This window comes from Solanum dulcamara, chromosome 12 (assembly GCF_947179165.1).
Source record: "Solanum dulcamara chromosome 12, daSolDulc1.2, whole genome shotgun sequence".
In the NCBI taxonomy this organism is placed as follows: Eukaryota; Viridiplantae; Streptophyta; class Magnoliopsida; order Solanales; family Solanaceae; genus Solanum; species Solanum dulcamara.
Window position 1 is genome coordinate 61,361,940 of NC_077248.1, and position 14,377 is coordinate 61,376,316.

The 14,377-nt window shown below is 38.3% G+C and overlaps 1 pseudogene; it reads right to left on the bottom strand.

Moving 5' to 3' along the window:
• Nucleotides 1-10,959: 10,959 nt before the first annotated feature.
• On the bottom strand, nucleotides 10,960-11,077 carry LOC129877917 (5S ribosomal RNA; annotated as a pseudogene).
• Between the last annotated feature and the right edge of the window lie 3,300 nt (nucleotides 11,078-14,377).

Genomic DNA, 14,377 nt, shown 5'->3' on the forward strand with positions numbered 1-14,377 from the left:
ACCAACAGTTCCTTGTAAGAAATTAATTAATGTTGATATAGAGAAAGTGATGTGGTCGCATGACCATATACAGCACGACATCATCAGTTCACAGACCGCAACTTAAGGTAGAATAGTTTTTGAAAAGATCACCAGTGATGCAATGAAGCGTTGCTACCGTAACTCTGGATGTGAGGCCTTATGTTATCTGCTACTTAGCACAAGTGTCACGCTCCGGAAGGGTACCCTAAACGTGGCCAGCACTCGAAGACCATTGCTGATCCCCAAGCGAACCACTTGGTCCAATCACACATTCATTCAATCTTATTCTATCAGCGAAAGACTCAACTCACAAGAATACTATTCATAAATAAGGCCGAAGGCCAACACCTATCCAATCAACAACTAGTAAGAATAAAACTAGTCAAAATGAAACAAATCAACATCATCCACACTCTAGTCTATGAAGCCTCTATCAACAATCTAAGAAGTGTAATTGACATGTTCATGGCTACCACAAATCAAATAAAGAAAAGCTAACTCAAAGCTGAAAAGATAATTGCGGTATCCTTTGAAAATAGGGAGGACTCACCAACTAGCTAGAAGCGAATCTCAACGGTGTGCCTATTGATGATTTCTAGTACCTATCTCTACATCATGAAAAGATGCAGGCCAAATGGTGTCAATACATAGAATGTACGAGTATGTAAAATGGCAGAATGAAACATGCATCAGGGTAGGATTAAATCAACTCAAATTCTCAACTCAGAAGAAGGAAAAACTAAATCAAGATGTCTTAAGTCTAAACGAGAATATGATTTAGACAAGACCAATCATATACAACCCAATCCAATCCATTCCAATCTGGCTCAGAGTACTATTAAGACCTATATGGGAGTTTCTCTAATCCGATAACTATCACTTATGAGCCATAATAGTACAACAAGCCGACGTTGCTGCCAAGTCCGTTCATACCTTGCCAGGGTAGGAACAAATCAACAATCATGGACCCATAACCAATCAAGTCCTATCATGTTAGGACAGTAATTTGGGAAGCATCTGACTTTAATGGTTCAATCCTCTCCTATGTTTGGCGACGTAGTTATTGGGTTCGAGTTATTATTTACTCTTACCCAATTCGGTGCTCGATACTCCTCTAAAGACTTAATACTCATAAAACTCCATCCAATCAGTTCAATCTAGTCATATCAACAAGTCTCATTTGGACCCTTATCAATTCATCAATTCTATCACAATCAAACCTCTTGACCGATCATACTATCTAATCAATCCCAATCACATGTTTTCAAAAGTAATTTAGGTATGCATTTATGACAACAATTAATCCTATTCAATCATTTCTCCATTCATTTAGCCAATCTTTTGGGGCTAAATCATGACTCATCAAGACTCCAAACAAACAATTAAAGATATTCAAAATATTTAAGTTTATAACAAAAATATGTATAACAACTCATACCAATCAACTTTTAGACCCAATCATAGTATAATAATATTATAATATAGGATTCAATTCAGGTTCATGGGGGTGAAGACATGAAACATGTTATACCCCGTACTTTTGTACCTTGAAAGATTCTTAAGCTTCTTAAGTTTCTTGAACCTCTTAAGCTTCTTAAATTTCATTTAAGCTTCTTAAGTTTCTTGAAAGGATCGTAAGCTTCTTATAAGTTGTCATATGAGCCGGATAATCTATGACGCTATCAAACAAATCTAAGAAAGGGAGAATGTGACACCCCATAGAAGGGAAGATTGGAAATATGATTATGAGAATCCGGAAGGAATTGGAGGCCAAGTAATGAGTCGTACGACTCGACTTACTTAAGTAAGCTATTAATTTGGAAATCTTACGTACTTAAACTACTTGAGTATATACCAAGCTTACGTGTCAAGGATTATATAGGTTCATAAAGTAAGATGAGATTACGAACCCATGAGGAGGAAAATAAAGCGACACGTGGCAGCCCATGAGAGAGTGCCATATGGAAGTATGAGGGAGTACCATGTGGCAGCAGATGCAGCAAGGGTGGTGGACCCCCCTTCCCACATGCCACATGGTAGCCTGTGATTGGAGGAAAGGGGTGTGTTGGCCCAATGAGGGTTTGACACGTGTCACCACTTAGGGCTTGACATGTGTCACCATTTAGGGGATGACATGTGTCCCCCTTAGAGTAGCCTATATATATATATATATATATATATATATATATGTTGTTGACTTTTAGTCATCCTTATCCCTTAAGTTATTACTTCATCCAAATATTCTAGAAAAGAGAAGAAGAGGAGAGAAACCCTTAAGCTAGAGAGAGTTTCAGATTTGAGGAAAAAAAAGGTAAGCTTTCGATTTTGTTCCGTGAATTAATTATCTAAGTGCACCAAGATGTTATAAAGGTGTTAGTAATGAAAATTTATGGTTTAGATCAGCCCAAAACGTTACCAAACAGCCAAGAAGTTTTAGGTGCGCTAAAGGAACTTCCGAGGCAAATTTCGATGAGGTGGACGAGTTCCGGGCAAGGTAAGAGTTTCTCTTTCAAACTGGAGTTTATGATGATGTTATGAGGTATATTACATGTATTAAATGATGCTGGAAGTGGAAAACTTTCACAAGGATGCTTGACATTAAAAACAAGCTAAATTAAAGTCGTAGTAGCTAAATCAAAGTCGCGTAGTGTGTTGTCGTTGTGGTGCTGCGGGTGCAGATGGTGGGGTTGCATGTTGCAGGGCTTTAAAGTATTTTAAAAAGGGTTTGGGTGCTGCTGGTTGCAGCCACACGACCCTCCATTTGGTATAAGTAAAGATTTTATGAAATAAAGATTAAAAACTCTATTTTGGTATCGTATTCTGGAGCTAGTTGTTTGGAGCTTGTATTGTGCAATGTTGAAGTGATTTACTTGTAAATATGCTGGTCGATTCGAAATCTCAGGGATGTTGAATTTACAGGGGAAATGCTGCCCGATTTTCGGTAGCTTCGGAACTAATAACAAACTAGTCGAGGGTAATGGATAGGAAATGACTCCTATTAGTACTTGGTTGTAGAGTGGAATATTGGAAAGTGAAAAGATATTAACCTTAGTATTACTTTCATGTCAAATAGGTTAAGGAGGTATCAAAATAAGATGGATTTCAATTAATCCCTAAACAGGTATGTGAAGCCCTTCTTTCTCTTGGCATATTTTTGGTACAAGTTGGTAAAGCTACCCTTCTTCCCTCTTGACATGTATTTAACATAACTGCGATGTTATAATTCTATGATTACTTACCGAGTCCCATCATAGGTTGGGTACGTTATGTGATGGTATGGTAAAGCAATGAGAAGATTATGATATTGAGCTTATGACGGGCCGAGTACGATATATGTATATAATACCTCTATGAGGGAAAGTAGAGGGTATGTAAATCTTATTCTATTCCTTCTTTTGGCATGACCCATAGAAAGCCAATGGACGAAGAATGTGCAAAGTCTACAAGGAGCTCATATTCTTAAGTACACTAGGATGACCAACGTTTTTAATTTCCTAGAATGTATGTCATTTTGCCTCGATTCATGTGAAAGTGTCCGACCATCCTAAATTGGTATAATTTATATTGTGGTATAAGGCATGACTCTCATTCACTCCTTTAATCTAGAACTCTTCCAAGAACTGAACTATGGCTTATCAAGTTTTTCTATATCTTGGAAAGGAGTAAGTAGGTAAAGTAAATCTTCTTTTTTTTGGCATGAACTTTATGAAATGAATAGACGAAGTATATGTGATCCCAAGGAGGTCCCCATTCTCAAAGCCACTAAGATGGCCATTTTCTTGGCTTCCAAAAGATATTTTATTACGCCTTGATATGAGTAGATAATTTCAAAAGTTCTACCTTGATGTAAACTATAATGACACTCCAATGGTACTTGTTATGGCTATTGTCCTAATTTTCGAATGATAGTTCATTTTGATTATTTCAACAAGTCTCCAATGATGGTTTAAATTGCATATGGTTACTCACTACTCTACTCATATATAGTGTAACCCTTTTTTCATCGAGTCTCGGGCCGGGAACGTAATATATAAGAGGAAATGATAATGTAATGACATGAACAACTCACTGAGTCCCTCACTAGAGGTCCGGGAACGTATATGTATATATATGATGATGTGATGTGATGATATAAGGTGATGATGGCGCCGGGCCCTATGATGGTCCTACAGATATATATTTCACTGAGTGTAACACCCCCCAAAATTTTTCCCTAAGATTTGGAACTTTTTTGTATTCATGTAGGGTCGAACTCAATTATTGTGAAGTGTGTACATGAGTTAAGATGATGTTCCTAAGTAATTAAAGAGTGTTAGAGGTGATGTGGGGTCATAAGGGATCCTTAGATCCAAGCTAAGTCCAAAAGAATTCGTCTTGGGTAAGTTGTCGAAGGAGTTTATATAAGGATCGACTTCTAACGATCATATCTTTTGAAAGACGATAATATAGGTGGCCTACGACCTACCAAATTAAAGGTCTTTGAGTCTTCTTTCTAATGCCACCAAGATTGCAATTTTTGGAGTTTGGAGTCAAAAGATATGACGATCCTAAGACGGATAGGTACTGTAGGAATTTCAGGCCTGGGTTGCAACTGCTGGAAATCTGGGCTTGGCACCACAGTGGCACGATATGCCACTATCGCGCCAGGAACAAGCTTCAGTAGTTTGGTCCCTAGCACGGCGCGCCATTAGGAGATGAGTAGGGTTTTTAAGCCTATTTTCCAGAACCCAGAAAATATGGGCTTGGCGCTGTAAGGGTGCGACGTGCCACTATTGTGCCACAAAATAGCCTCAGTAGTTTAGTCCTTGGCGCGATGCACCACTATCAGATGTGCAGGTTTTAAGCCTAAATTCAACTTGGCACCGCAGTGGCGCGACGTGCCACTATCGCGCCGTAGCATTTTAGCCTGTTTTCTGGATTTTTGAGAAAGGGCAATTTGGTTATTTCCCCAAATTATATATACACTATCCTTGGACGTTTTTGGGACCATTTTTCAGTCCCTCTTTCTCTCTCTAAAAGCCTTAATATTTTTCCTCTCTTCTTCTTCTCCAAATCCTTCTCCAACAAAGGGTGCCTTCAAGAGTTTCAAAGATTCAAGATCTTCAAGTCAAGTCTTGGTTTCCGGTGAGATGATATTCAAGCAAAGGTATGTAAGGCTAACCTAAAATATGGATTGATTTCTTTCATATGCCCATAGATGTGTTGGATAGGAGTTGTGAAAGAGTTGAACCTTCTAAGAAGGTTTTCTTGAAAGTTTTCCTAAACTATAGAATGTTTTTAGATACTATTGGTTGATTGATGCTTTTAATGACTTGGGTTACTAAATAGTTATCTTTCATATTATTGACTATAAATGGATCTTTGTATATAGATTTGTAGATGTTGACGATATTCTTGAGTTGAGTTTTGTTGAGAGTATGGATTTATGTTTCATTCACATGAACCCAAGATGAGATTTCTTGGCATAAATGTCTTGAGGTTGAGATGGATGGTTTTGTGTATATGTGTATTGATTGGAATGAAAAGAATGAATTGGATAGTTAAGAATGTCCTTTTGCTTCTATAAAATGAACATAGGACTAAAATAAGGATTTTAGAGTAAATGTTTGACGATTGATGTGATGATGATATTTGACAATGATGTGATGATAATGTTTGATGATGATATGAATGATGATATATGATGATAATGTGATGATGATGTTTGATGACGATGTGAATGATGATATTTGACGATGATGTGAATGAAGAGGTTATGTTGATAAGGATGTTGTGTGATGAAGTAGATTGGAGTCTAATGTGATTATGTGGTATGTGATTTGCATAATTTGAGTTGATTGGAGTCTTATGAATATTTTGAAAACAAATGATATTTTGAGGAGGAGCTTTAAATAATTGATTTGTGAACCTTTTTGCATAAACTATTTATACACTATTTTGAGTTAAAGAATGATTACTTTCATCTTTTATTTAAAAAGAAGTTTAAGTATGAGTTGAGTTTGAGGAGCCTCTAAATGAGTTGAGTATTTTACATTATAGTATCTATTTTGAGTTTGAGTTGAGGAGTTGGAGTTATATTTTTAATGTACATAATATTTTCTACATCCATTGAGTTGAGATGGTATCAAATTTGAAGAGAAGAGTTTGATGATTGAGATGAGTCGATTTGAAAAGAGTCCAATGAGACTAAATGAGTCGATTTGAAACTAAGTCCTAAGAGGCTAAATGAGTATTTTGAGTATCTTACTCACTTGATAGATATGAGTATATTGAGTCTTGGGAGGAGTATCGAGCATCAAATTGGGTAAGAGTATAGTGCATACTCGAACCAATAAACTACGTCGCCAAACGTAGGAGGGGATGGAACCGTTAAAGTCGGATGCTTCCCATGGGATCGAACCGTTAAAGTCGGATGTTTCCCATTTTATTGTCTTGACATTATAGGACTTGGTTGGATTGGATCCATGATTGGTTGATTCGTTCATATCCTGGCAAGGTATGAACGGACGTGACAACAATGTCGGCTTGTTGTACTATCAGTCACTCATATGGTGATGGTTGTCGGTTAGAGAAACTCCCAATTTAATGGATTGTTCTTGATATGATTGATTTGAATGTGATTGTAGAAGATTGAGTTGAATTATAAAACATTGCATAATTTAATTTGCATGGTTATTGAGTTGAGTCCTTTGAGTTGATTGTTGAGTTGATTTTATATGATTGGATTAGGTGATGTGTGATGGATTAGATTATATGATATGTGATTGGATAGTGTACGATAGAAGGGTATATGATTGGATTGGATCGGATCGTATATGACCGGATTAAACCGATTCTATACGATTGGATTGAATCGGATGATATACAATTTGATTGAACTGTTTATGTATGATTGGATTGGATTGTATGATGTGTTATTGGTCTTTGTCTAAAAATATATTCTTACTTTAGACTTATGACGCCTTATTTGAGTCTCTCTTATCTTTCTGAATTGCAATATTTGGACCGATGATATTCTTCCTTGAGGTATGTTTCATTCTGCCATATTACATACTCGTATATTCCATGTACTAACGTCCATTTGGTCCTGCATCATTTCATGATGCAGAGACAGGTTTAAGACATCATCAATAGGAGCATCATTGGGGATCTATTCGCATTCAGCGTATTGGTGAGTCCTCCCCTACATTCAGAGGACACCGCTTATGTTATTCTTACGTCGAGTTAGCCCTTTTCATTTAATTTGAGGTAGCCATGAATATGTCATTGACACCAATTAGATAGTAGTGATAGAGGCTTCATAGACTAGATAGTGAAGGGTCGAATGAGTATTTCTTTCCTTGAATTATTCTCGACAAACTATTTTAATGACAAATATTAGAGTTGATTTGTTGGCCCATGACCTTTATTCTTTGAGTTAGATTGATGTTTTGAGTTGCCCACCGAATATTCTATTTTTTTTTGTCTTCCACTGATCGAATGAATGAATGGATGTGTGATCAGCCTATGTGGTTTGCTTGGGAGCCAGAAATAGTTTGTGAGTGCCGGTTACGTCTAGGGTACCCTCCCGGGGCGTGACACCGAGTCCCTAAAGGGCCCGGCTATATTGTATAATATGAGAATGTATGTTTTATGATTCACAAGGTACAGTTACAGTGTTTTCTTAAGTAACGAATTTATCCCCCTGACTCTTTTTATTTCAGATATGTTTCCAGTTATGCTTTACATACTCAGTACACATGTCGTACTGACCCCCCTTTCTTCGAGGGGCTGCGTTCATGCCCGCAAGTACAGACGTACGTTTTGGAGACCCACCATCTTAGGACTCCTACCAACAAGTTCGGGAAAAGCTCCATTATATCAGAGCCTAGTTGTGGTACTGGTCTCTTGATTTGTACACTCATTTTGTTTATTTAGGGGTACGGCGGGGGTCCTGTTCCGCCTTATGTTATCATTGTACTCTTAGAGGTCTTTAGATATGTATGTGGGTTATATATGGGTTGTAGACGCACGTATACACAGTTGTGCTGATATGGTTTATATTTTGGGAGACGTTTTCCCCTATCATTTTAGCCGTGCCGGTTGAGGTGTTATCTAGTATATTTGTATAATGTGACTCAAACAGGGGACAGGTTTGCTTATAGCTATCAAGGGTATATGTGAGTATTCAGTTCAGGCATCCGTCACGGCCTACAGAGTTGGGTCATAAAAAAGTGGTATCAGAGCGGTCTTTCCTTGGATTGTCTACAGACCGTGTCTAGTAGAGTTTTGTTTATCGGTGTGTTGTGAACCACATCTATAAACAGGAGGCTACAGGATATTTAGGATATTATCTTTCTTTCTTGTCTTAGATCGTGCGATAGAGCCTAGCCATAGAACATGAAATTCCTTTTTCTAACCTCTGATTTTAGCTGAAGAACGACATCAATGGAAGAAAATGATGGATGATATTAGAAGCTACCAGTATACAGATAAGTAATGGTGTGAAGGAGGCATGGTGGATAAGGTAAGAAGATTGAAATATGATTAAAATGTGAAGTCGAAGATTGAAGAAAAAAGTAGACAGGAAAGTGTAACAGGTGCAGTTCGAGTTGAACATACGAGGTAGGTCCATCATTTTATATTGTGTTTGATATTGGGTGCCCTGTGTGGCATTGATATGAATATATATATATATATATATATATATATATATTGGCCCTATGAGGCATTGTGGCTATGATATGATATGATTTGGATATATGTATACATCAGCCTTACATGGCATTGTTGGTATTTCCTGAGTGCAGGTTTGGGATAGTAAGGAATATAGAGGAAATTCTGTCGAAATATTTTTTGGAATAAAAAGGGAATGAGACATAGGTTCATCGTACGGTTTGGAAGTTGATACCGAGTATCCCTATTATGATGAGCTAAAGATGTAAGGGTACCCTCTGTGTTGTTGGTAAAGGGGCCCTAGGTTTACTTAGGAAGTTTTATGTCGGAGAAAAACTCCTGTTGGAGGGCAAAGTGTCTAGCAATTGGGTTCCACTTTTGTGGGAAAGTACAGAACCCTCAACCATTAGTGGTGAATGAGATAAGTTGTTCACGACTCAAGAATGAACATAGAGGGAAACCAAATGAGTTAGGCACTAAATAGTATTGTGGTGCTGATTGGATCTTAATTTCCTTCTAGTAGTGGTTAGAGGATGCTTTCTGGTAACCTTTTATAGGTTATTATTAAGCGACTAAAATAACTTATGGACAGAAGATATGACCTTATGGGCTGTCCAGAATCATGTGCTTCATATATTGGATAACATACTAAAAGGATTCAAAAGGGTCGGTGATACCAAGGAATGATTTTTCCAAGGGATATGAGGGTAACATGAAACTCCTCGGGCACAACAATGGTCATGGACTGAAAGAATAGAAGGACTACCGTAGGAAGCACTCAAGATAGACATGATCAATTAAGTACGAGTATCGGACGAAAATGGGAATAGATAGCTACGAACTGAAGGTGTAGTACGAAAAGGCGAGAAGATAAGACCATTATTAAAGTAAAAGTGATATGAGAGTGAGAAGAATTGGAAGTTAACCTCAGGTACCCGACAAGGGTAAGATCTTATGAGATATAAAGAAGTATTGTGGATATGTGATTCCACCGTGGAAAATATAAAGACCCCTCAAGGATGAGGGAGGTAGCTCTACAAAACCATTGATGCGTTGCGAGTCCATTAAGAGGAACAAGTGGTATTCACTGGGATGGAGATAGTGTTATAGCAAAGCTAGAAACACGTGTCAATAGAGTACAAGTACTTCTGAATGGAGAAGTTGAAACAATTAGGGGCGCTAGCTAATCACTGGTAGGGAAGAAAGGAATGTGGCCCTGGATAAACTAATATATTAATTATATGACTCAAGTACCAGTACTTGGACTAGATTGGGTACTAGTTATCAAGAATTCTAAGCACCCCATGGTTGTATTAAGGTTTCTTATAGGGGCAACCTAAAGTATAGATGATCTAACAAAAGGTGTAGATAGGGTGCAGTATGTCAAATATGTTGGAAAAGAATCATAGGCGTATGAACAGTTGAAAATAAACAGAGAATGACATGGGTACACCCTAAAGGGGGGAAGTGGACAAGAGAAATACAAGTGTGAGATGAAGTCAACAGACACTATCATATGTTAGCAGGAACATTTAAACTTCAAGCGAGATCCCATGCTGGCACGAGTTAGCAAGGACTAAAGGCTGGCAATAAATGGATAGAAGCCATGATATCTGAGACCGTGTAGAGAACCATTGGTAGAGACCCAAATGGATGGATGCATACAAAAAGGAGTGGATACAATAAGAGGGTAAGACTGAGCGATCTAAGGATCGTACAAAAGGTAGTAAGGCCATAGTTGAGTAAAGGTTAAGATATGGCAATAGAGTTGTTGGCCACGGAGATGTGACATACAAATAGCAAGGAGAAAGCATAGAAAATCTCCTATGGTAGGAAATGAGGAGACCAAGAAGTACCCAAAGGAAAAAAAAGAAAGAGAAAAAGGGGTAGGACAGAATAGCGTTAGCGTGAGCAAGCTCTAGTGTGGAAGTGATATGTAAAGCAAGATGGACCAGGAAACAAAAAAACTGGTCTACCTCATATTGGTTGTATAAAAGTAGTTGTGCAACCTATGAATATATATACACAACATAAAACCAAGCGGAAGAGTACATGAGGAAAAAGGGGTTATGATATTTTGGAGACGTTACAGAGAAATACAAAGAGAAGTTAAATTAAATAACCAAAAATGACATGGTCATGGTGGAACTAAAGATCTACCCCGATACCAGTTGTAAGATAAAAAAGGAAAGGGCAAGGCGATATATGAAGACTAGCAAAACGACGCTAAGATAAATCTTGGGATAAGTTGAGTGCCTTTTATATTATTGCAAGGATTACAATAAAACGTGACACGAGGACTTCCCGGGGGTCACCCATCCTAGTACTATTCCCACCCAAGCACGCTTAACTTTGAAATTCTGGTGGGATCTAGTGTGTTAGTGCCGGTATGATCGCACGAGATGGAAGAATCAGAACTAGCGGCGAAACAACGATATGAGATTATATACCTAGAGTGTTATAAGTTACGTTAAGGGAATTGTAAAAAGGGCTTAAGCAAAACAAGCAGGATTAGCTAGTTACTAACAGATGGCGCTCTTGTATGCCAAAGTTCTTCAACATAATACCAGTTAATGATAGGCAAACCATGGAATGGCTATACAGGTCATTGTGTGAGGGAATTTCGACACTACTTGGCAGCCAACTCTGATGGGAAAAAAGCAAAACCCAAAAGGTAAGGGTACCGGTTGATATCATCTAAAGAAGGCAAGAAATAACACCTGAGGTTGAAGATTCTACAACACGACCTTGTCTATGAGACTCATTTGGCACTCCATGGACGGATGATTTTATATGGAATGTCATCTGCAGATTAACAATATCAGCCCATGCTCCTTCAATCAAGACTACCTACTCAGCCGAGAAGGTGAGAAATTATAGATCAAGAGAATGGTGAGACATTACAGAGCTTTCATAACTATTGTCTTAGACGAAGGAGCCCGAATTACAGTTAACTACTGAAGATCGGCCCACCAAGAGATTGGAAAGACAGATAGGTCTTCCTACACTATTGTACCTTTAGACCGATGGACAGACTAATTTTACTAGCTAAACGCTAGAAGATAGGTTGCGGGCCTATACGGTTGACTCTAAGGGTAGCTCGGACAATTTCCCACTACCTGTCAAGATTACTTATGATATTAACTATCATTCTAGTCTCTAGATGGCCTCGTATAAGACTTTGTATGACAAAAAGTGTAGGTTGCCATTAGTTAGTTTGATGTTGGCAAAACACGACTAATAGGCCCCGACATGGTCCAACTGGATATGGAGAAGGTAAAGCCTATGCAGGAGAGATTATTAGCTGCCCAAAGTCATCAGAAGCTCTATGCAGATAATCAACGTCAATCTTTGGAATTTCAAGTGAGCGATTGAGTGTTTTTGAAGGTGTCGCCCATGAAATAAGTAATGAGGTTTAGCTAGAAAGGGAAGCTAAGTTCGAGATATATGGGTCCTTACCAGATCCTTCACTGAATAGGCAAGGTTACCTACGAGCTAGACCTACCAGCGGATCTAGAAGTAGTACATCCATCCTTCCATGTATCAATGCTTCGCAAGTGCATTGGTGATCCATCCCGAGTATATCCCATAGATGATATCGAGGTCACAAAGGAGTTATCCTACGAAGAGCAACCTATCGCCATCATGGATTGACAGATTAAAAGATTGCAGACTAAGGATATAGCTTCCGTCTAGGTGTTGTGGCGAAGTAAGAATCGCAAAGATATGGCCTGGAAGCTGAAGAGGAAATGAAACACAAGTATCCATACCTATTCCCTATATCTATAGGCAATTCCAACTTCTGATACTCTTAATGTGATGAAAGTATGTGTTATTTCAATAGAGGGGAATTTTCCCTATAGTCTGCGTAAAATTTTGAAGAAGGTTCCTTTAACATTCAAGGACGAATGTTCTAAAGGGGGGAAGGATGTTATACCCCGTACTTTTGTACATTGGAAGGTTCTCAAGCTTCTTAAGTTTCTTGAACCTCTTAAGCTTATTAAGTTTTATTTAAGCTTCTTAAATTTCTTGAAAGGATCGTAAGCTTCTTATAAGTTGTCATGTGAGCCAGATAATCTATAACGCTATCAAACAACTCTAAGGAAGGGAGAATGTGACACCCTATAGAAGAGAAGATTGGAAATATGGTTATGAGAATCCGGAAGGAATTGGAAGCCAAGTAATGAGTCGTAGGAATCGACTTACTTACGTAAGCTACCATTTTAGAAATCTTATGTACTTAAACTACTTGAGTACATACCAAGCTTATGTGTCAAGGACTACATAGGTTCGTAAAGTAAGACGAGATTACAAACCCACAAGGAGAAAAATAAAGCAACACGTGGCAGCCCATGAGCGAGTGCCACATGGCAGCATGAATGAGTGCCATGTGGAAGAAGCTGTAGCAAGGGTGGTGGACCCCCCACATTCCACGTGACAGCCTGTGATTGGAGGAAAGGGGTGTGTTGGCCCAATGAGGGCTTGACATGTGTCACCACTTAGGGCTTGACATGTGTCACCACTTAGGGGATGACATGTATCCCCCTTAAAGTAGCCTATATATATATATATATGTTGATGACTTTTAGTCATCCCTATCCCTTAAGTTATTACTTTATCCAAATATTCTAGAAAAGAGAAGAAGAGAAGAAGAGAAGAGAAACCCTCAAGCTACAGAAAGTTTCGGATTTGAGGAAAAAAAAGGTAAACTTCCAATTTCGTTCCGTGAATTAATTGTATAAGGTGAGACACGATGTTATGAAGGTGTTAGTAATAAAATTTTATGGTTGGAAGCATCCCAAAACGTTACCAAACAGCCAAGAAGTTTTAGGCGCGCTAAAGGAACTTCCTAGGCAAGTTTCAACTAGGTTGACGAGTTCCAGGCAAGGTATGAGTTTATCTTTTGAACTGGAGTTTATGGTGATTTTATGAGGTATATTACATGTATTAAATGATGCTGGAAGTGGAAAAATTTCACAAGGATGCTTGACGTTAAAAACAAGCTAAATTAAAGTCGTAGTAGCTAAATCGAAGTCGCGTAGTGTGTTGTCGTTGTGGTGCTGCGGGTGCAGCTGGTGGTGTTGCGTGTTGTAGGGATTTAAAGTGTTTTAAAAAGAGTGTAGGCGCTTCTGGTTGCATCCACACGACCCTCCATTTGGTATGGTTAAAGATTTTGCGAAATAAAGATTAAAAACTCTATTTTGGTATCGTATTCTGGAGCTAGTTGTTTGGAGTTTGTATTGTGCAATGTTGAATTGATTTACTTGTAAATATGCTGCTGGTTTTTGTTGTTGGTATGGTTTTTGATATTTTGGCCAAGTCGAAATCTCAGGAACGTTGAAGTTATAGGGGAAATGCTGCCCGATTTTTGGTAGCTTCGGAACTAATAACAAACTAGTCGAGGGTAATGGATAGGAAATGACTCCAATTACACTTGGTTGTAGAGTGGGATATTGAAAAGTGAAAAGCTATTAACCTTAGTATTACTTTCATGTCAAATAGGTTAAGGAGGTATCAAGACAAGACGGATTTCAATTAATCCCTAAACAGGTATGTGAAGCCCTTCTTTCTCTTGGCATGTTTTTGGTACAAGTTGGTAAAGCTACCCTTCTTCCCTCTTGACACGTCTTTAACATAACTGCGATGTTATAATTCTATGATTACTCACCGAGTCCTATCATAGGTTGGGTACGTTATGTGA